This window comes from Leiobunum rupestre, chromosome 4 (genome assembly GCF_980474605.1).
Source record: "Leiobunum rupestre chromosome 4, qqLeiRupe1.1.hap1, whole genome shotgun sequence".
Taxonomy (NCBI): domain Eukaryota; kingdom Metazoa; phylum Arthropoda; class Arachnida; order Opiliones; family Sclerosomatidae; genus Leiobunum; species Leiobunum rupestre.
Window position 1 is genome coordinate 33,398,351 of NC_143387.1, and position 6,487 is coordinate 33,404,837.

A 6,487-nucleotide genomic window follows, 5' to 3' on the forward strand; every position below is an offset into this window, starting at 1 on the left:
GCTATATTCAAGATGGTAGGCAAGCCGTATTTAAAAAGGTATGTAACGTCTGTATCTGGTCTTTAATTAATGGTACAAGGGGCTCACCACTTCTAAAAATCTGTGCACCGAACAGGCTTGTATACCGAGTGGTCAGCCCATCATTTTGTACCTATATTTTTTTTAACATGGCTTGCATTTGGGTAACTAAAGCCAGGGTTACACTAGAGCTTAAAACCCAGTTTAGATCGGTTTGAATGCGAGTTTTGACCGCTGACGATAATTCTTTGTTCACAGGTGTGAAATCGCTTCACCCCGATTCGCTTATAGCCAAAGCTTAACGTCATTTCAAATTATGACCATAATTTTGAAAATACTCAAATATATCCCAAAACAATTAGTTGATCATGTTTACTATACATACAGTATTATTATTTGACATTATTTAGAATTTTATTCCGATTACTTTTGAAAATACGTGATTTTAAGGGTAAGTGTGAACCTTACTTAAGCATCCTGTATGAGAGAATCTGCAATTTGGTATTTAACACGAAATTGTTAAACTTACCACGCACGCGTACATAGTATGATAGCTTTTATTATACTATTGGAGAAAAGATTAGAGACTTCGACTTTCACCAATGACTTCTTCACTTAACTCGTTCCAACAACGAGTCTGTGGTAAAGGCAAATACTGGAATAGAGAAGGGGGATAATTTTCAGTGCCCAAACACGTCCAAATAGAACTAAAAAGCAGCAAACACTTTACCAAGCTGCAGTGAGCTAACGAATCCAAGCCTCCAACGCAGACAGTTACCGCTTCTTCAAGTGCGTTCTCCACCAAAGCAGCAACACGATTCCTGTGGCGCCATCGATATCATGCACCAGCCTCTCTGGATTTATCTCCTAGACCTTCACATCTAGGTCACTAATGTGACCATTTTATACGCCACTGGGCCAACCCAACTTAACTTACTGACTTCAAATAAAACATTTCACTGAAACCTTAGTAAAAATATCACAGCTTGCGAAAACGTATCTGCATTCTAGTTACCACTCTAACAATAATAACTACCCAAATAAAAAAAGTTCTGTATGGGAGTGTTTTATTATCACTTAAGAGTTCCCCCAGTCTCTGTAGCCTCAAGGCTACATATGGGTCTACAAACAAATTAACAAAATGAATTGTCTCAGATACGTCCGACTCGCTCGGTTTCACTACAAAGGTTAATTTTATTGCTGTTACGGAGATTTGATGGTCTCCGCAGCACTTTTAAAGTGTATACTAACCAGGCTTTGTCCAAATTAGAAAATATAAGGACACCAGTACCTTGTATCTCTATTAGTTAAATCCGGAAAGAAAATCATACTTTGAAGACATTAATTTGCCTCATTTCTATCCCAGATCCCAGCTTCTCGGATGTTTCCATCAATCATTATAATTCCCTAATTACAACCAGGAACGAAGGTCTTTATTATAAAGACAATGTGCTCGATGTAGTACTGTAATACCAATTGTAATGTTCCGAATTTTGTTAGTATTATAGAAACAGAGTATTTAATGGCCATACTTTTATTGCTACCCTCCATTCGCGGTTATACAAAACTTAGACCTTTTTCCTTTCTTCAAAAACACTGCTCCCGCTTTTCCCTGCATGAAAACAAACTTCAAATTTAACCCCGTTAATTTCGAATTTTTAAAATTGATAATGTTTTAGCTATAGGGTATCCACTAAAACGAAAAATGATAAATAACTGAAAAACATTTTTATTTTTAAATTTAAAATTTATATGGAGCGTTCCTCGTGCAGGGGAGCCGTTGGGTTTACGGATTTGGTTCCAATTAGAAAGCTGTTGCTCGCCATATTATTAGTTCAAATAACTTTGATTTGATCAAATTTCAAATTCAGTGTTTGATAATAAAATAATCTGATTAGTTTTAATGTGACTAAATCAAATAAATACTGAATAGTTTACAACGGTTCAATTATGCCACCGTGCTTGAGCTCTATTGAAATGTCGTAATGACGACCAATCTTACAGAAATCAGACTCAATTCATTAAGCTTCAATTCTCGGCTTCTGATTCGTCAGATTTGGTCAAATCAAAGTTTTATGAGCTAATAGTATGGCGAGCAACCCAATCCGTAAACCCAACGGTTCTCAAGATAGTTTTTGAATGACCTTGAAGACAGGGTTCACGGCCATTCAATTTTACACTAGTAAATGTCCTCCTTCACGAGAAATAATCCATAAAAATTTTAAATTAAAAAAAAACGTTTTTATTTATCGTTATCGTTTTCTATCAATAGTAATTGCACGATCCAATCTTGAGTTGTCGGCTCAATTTTCGGCGTCAATTTCGTTTTGTACTAAATAACCGTTCCAACTCATAAGTTGGAATTATTGAATGTAATTTGCGAGAGGCACAACGGCGTTTGAATTTCACTAGTTGCACGTGCTGCCCTTCATGGTTTATCGTGTAAATACCATTATCTTCCAGTGAAGTGACTTAAAGGGAATATAACCTCAGGTATTTGGTGTGGAACACCAACGCTTGCAGCTCTGGCCGCTCTTGCCTTTGGCTTTAAAAATGTTTGGCGCCACTGTACAGGGACATTTGAAAAATTGAAGGGGTCTTCCGTAAAGATTGCTTTGCAGGTTATATTCCCTTTAATTTAGGTTTGCCGAAATGTAGTAGCACCCAAAAAGAGAGGTTACACGGTTTTCCCATGGGGGGATGGAACTAACGCCCTCCGCGTTATTAGCACGACTACCTGAGCTAACGGGCCCATGAAGTTGTGTTCTGGGGAAGTGACTTTGTGTTTAGAAAAATGTAGAAAGGCCAGGAATAAGCTCCTTGGTCTGCCTTTGACCATTCGTCTCAACCCAAAGATTGAGTTGACGCTTAGCCAAGTTATCTGAAATAAGATTTCGAATCAGGCTAGAGGGGATTGGGATAGCGGTTTCAGGACCACAGAACCTCGCCTCCACCAATTTCTTAGCCCTGATGACCTAAAGAGCTGGATCATGTTATTCCTACCAAGGGTAGACATAGGTCCAAACAGTTATAGACCAGTTTAGAAGAGACACTGACCAAGAGCTTTAAGGGAAGCCTGACTATCCGAAAAAATCTGGATAACCTTACCGCGCTAATTCTTTTTAAGACAAATGTCGACACAGAAGCAAATGGCCGAAATTTATGTCTGATAAACACTGGCTTAAACGCTTAGGCTTTCATAAAAGCCAAAATTACCGGTCTGGCCGTACATTCCTTCACCAACACCAGAGCTAGTTTTGGACCCATCGGTGAACCAAACAATTTCACCCTTGGTGCCAAGACACTTATCACTGGACCAATTGATGCGACTTGGAAAGGTGACGTCGAATGGTTTGGCAAAGTGTTAACTAGGGACCATAATAGTAGAGCCCATGTTGAGAATGGGAAGCTGATTAGAGAAGTGCCTATAGACTACTATCCTAGTTAGTAAGCCTTCACCAACCATTAAGATGGAGCCTATAGGCACCCATAACATCCACTTCCTCTACAAAAAGATGAAGAGGGGAGAATATTTAAAAGTATTTCAAGAAACGCGCTGGGACCAATTCTCATAGCACCAGTACCTCGATTCTGGAATTACCTGCTGGTTGGGGGCGCTCTTGCTTATATCTATATAAGGTTAACTTCACATGTATTTGGTTGAGGACGAAATTCGACCAAAATGAGTTTGTTCTTGGGGACACGAAGCTCTTGGTTATCAAGAACAGTGACCTCACGAAGCCGTTCAAGGTCGCTTTCCGTACTAAGGAAGTCTGGACAAAGGATCCTAAGGTCCTTTTGCGTAGACTTCAACCTTTCAACTGTGCGTTTAATACGCAATGTTGGAAGCTCCTCAGCTCCGTGATAGAACTTACCGCTATTCGCTGGATTTTCCAGATAGATGGCGAATCCGATGAAGCCATAAAGGTAGCAGGTTTCCGAGCCGAACTGGGCTTGACAGGGGTATCTTTAAGGTGCTCCAGGATCCAAGCTCAGTCACGGCGAGCAAGGAGCCGGAGGCGGTGTTGGGTCGTGTGCCTGTTGACAACCACGAGCCTGAAAACTCGGAGGTGTCTGTCATGGAGGAGGTGGCCTCTTTGGCTGGCGTTTCTTCTAGCGGACACTGACCAAGGAGCTTCAGAGCTTCAATCTCTCTGACCATCACCTTGGTTGCTCAATCCGAATGTGTAACTGCTAGTGTCAGGAGTCTTCATCAAGCTGGTGGAAGCGGTGCTGTCTCCACACCCTCCACTGGTTTAGATCAGTGACGCTAACCTACCACTATATTTACCCATCACTGCAAGGCATTACTTTGCCGCAGGTTTGCATAGGAGCGCATTGATGTTGCACTGATTCAGAAACCCTGGACTGGCAAAGGTAGAATTCTGGGTAATGTTTTTTATAACTTGAACTTTGCTATACCTGGAGCTTGTATTATGGTGCGTAACTACTATTCTAGGGATTTTGCGGCGGCCAAACGTACTTCCCAGAAGATGGATGTGCAAGAAAATATCACCTTAGCGTACGCATATTTCTAATATGGTTCTGTTCTTCCACCACCATCAGACGAGGTGACCAATTTGGTTAACCATTCTTGAGAGATAGGGAGTAAAGCTAATTATTGGCTTGGACGCAAACGCTCATCACGTCATCTGGGGCAGTAGTGACTGCAGCAACGTGCTGAAGAACTTTTAGAATATCTGGTTAGTACTAAACTTCATATTCTTAACAGGAACAATGTAGCAAATTTGGTTACTTGAAATAGAAGTGGGTGGTAACAACGCAGACCTAGTTAATAACTGGCATGTAACCAATGAACCATCTCTATCGGATGATAGACACATAAGCTTTAATGTTCTGATAACACCCCAACAGGGAGTTACTCAGATCCGTAATCCCAGGTGAACCAATTGGTCTGGTTACAAGGAATACATAGGTTTTCACCTGAAGGTAGATAAGCCTAGGCGGTCTTCAGTGTTAGAGTTCAATTGCAACATGGCATTATCGACTTTTACCACCAAAACTGTCAGGTGAAACCTGTCCACTAACGAACCAAGGCCATTTCCTTGGTGGAATTCTGTGATTAGTAGGCTCCGCAAGCTTACTCTTAAGCTATTCAATAAAGTTAAAAGACGAGCGATTGGGTTGTTTTTAAGCACACCTTAACTGTAAGAATATCTCTTATATCCCCACCTCCGCCAAACTTTGGACAGGAAAAAACTAAATATCTCGATACTATAAAGTTGAAGGACGTCAGTTTTTCTAGATCTGGGAAGGAGACTCTAGCACATATGCTGGATATTCACTTCCCAGATTCCAGGGTCACTGATACTGCTGACTCTGATACCCTCCCTCCCAGAATTTCTCGTGCGAAGAGGGAGGATTGGTTGAAGGCCAAGGATATTGTCACCCACTGTGGGCTTAAGTGGGCTATTAACTCTTTTAAGCCCTACAACTCTCTCGGTCAGGATGCGATTATCCCTATTCTCCTACAGGAGTGTATTAATATTCTCAGTCTTATGCTTTGTAGAATTTATAAGACTTTTATTGCCTTACGACATTACCAGTCCCTTGGAAACTCTCCAAAGTTGTATTCATCCCCAAGCCTGAGAAGTTTAACTATCTCGAGACTAAGGCTTTTAGGCCTATTAGTCTGACCTCCTTCTTTCTAAAAATTCTAGAAAAATTGGTGGACAGTTACAATTTACACTCTCTAATGCTCAGTATGCCTATCAGAAAGGCAAATCTACTGAAACTGCCCTCCACGGTATTAGTAACTGCCTGGAGAGGGCGATCGAGTTCAAGGAAATAGCTCTGGCTGTTTTTCTGGACACTGAGGTGGCCTTTGACTAGGTCTCTAGTGTAGTTATAATGAAAGCTGCTAAACGGTTTGGTATCATTGACACACTGGGTCTTTCGATCAAATCTATGCTAACAGTCCGGGTAGTAGTGTCTTCTCGGCTTGGTGACTCTCTCGTGGTCTCCACTAGTCGTGGCTGCCCGCAAGGTTTGGTTTTATCTCCCCTGCTGCGGTGCCTGGTAGTGGATGAACCGCGGCGGTGGTTTGATAGAGATGGCTGCCGCTGCTTTGGCTATATGAATGACATTGCTATCGTCATAACTGGGAGGTTCCCCCCAATAAATCCTTACTAAACTTATGAGAAATTCTCTTGTAACAGTGGAATGCTGGTGCAAAGAAGTCAACCTCACGTTTAATACAAACGAGACTATACTTGTCCCTTTTACTCGTAAAAGGGTACAAAACTTGTCCAATGATATTCCCCTTTTTGGTCTATCTTATCTCAGTCCACCGAGGCTAAATACCTCGGAGTGACTTTAAATAGCAAACTTACGTGGAAGCCTCATCTTGACTCTAGTATCATAAAGGCTAAAATGTTATTTTTGGAGACTTAGGAGTATTGTAGGCATAACCTGGGGTCTTAGCCCAAGAGTTGCCTATTGGCTCTGT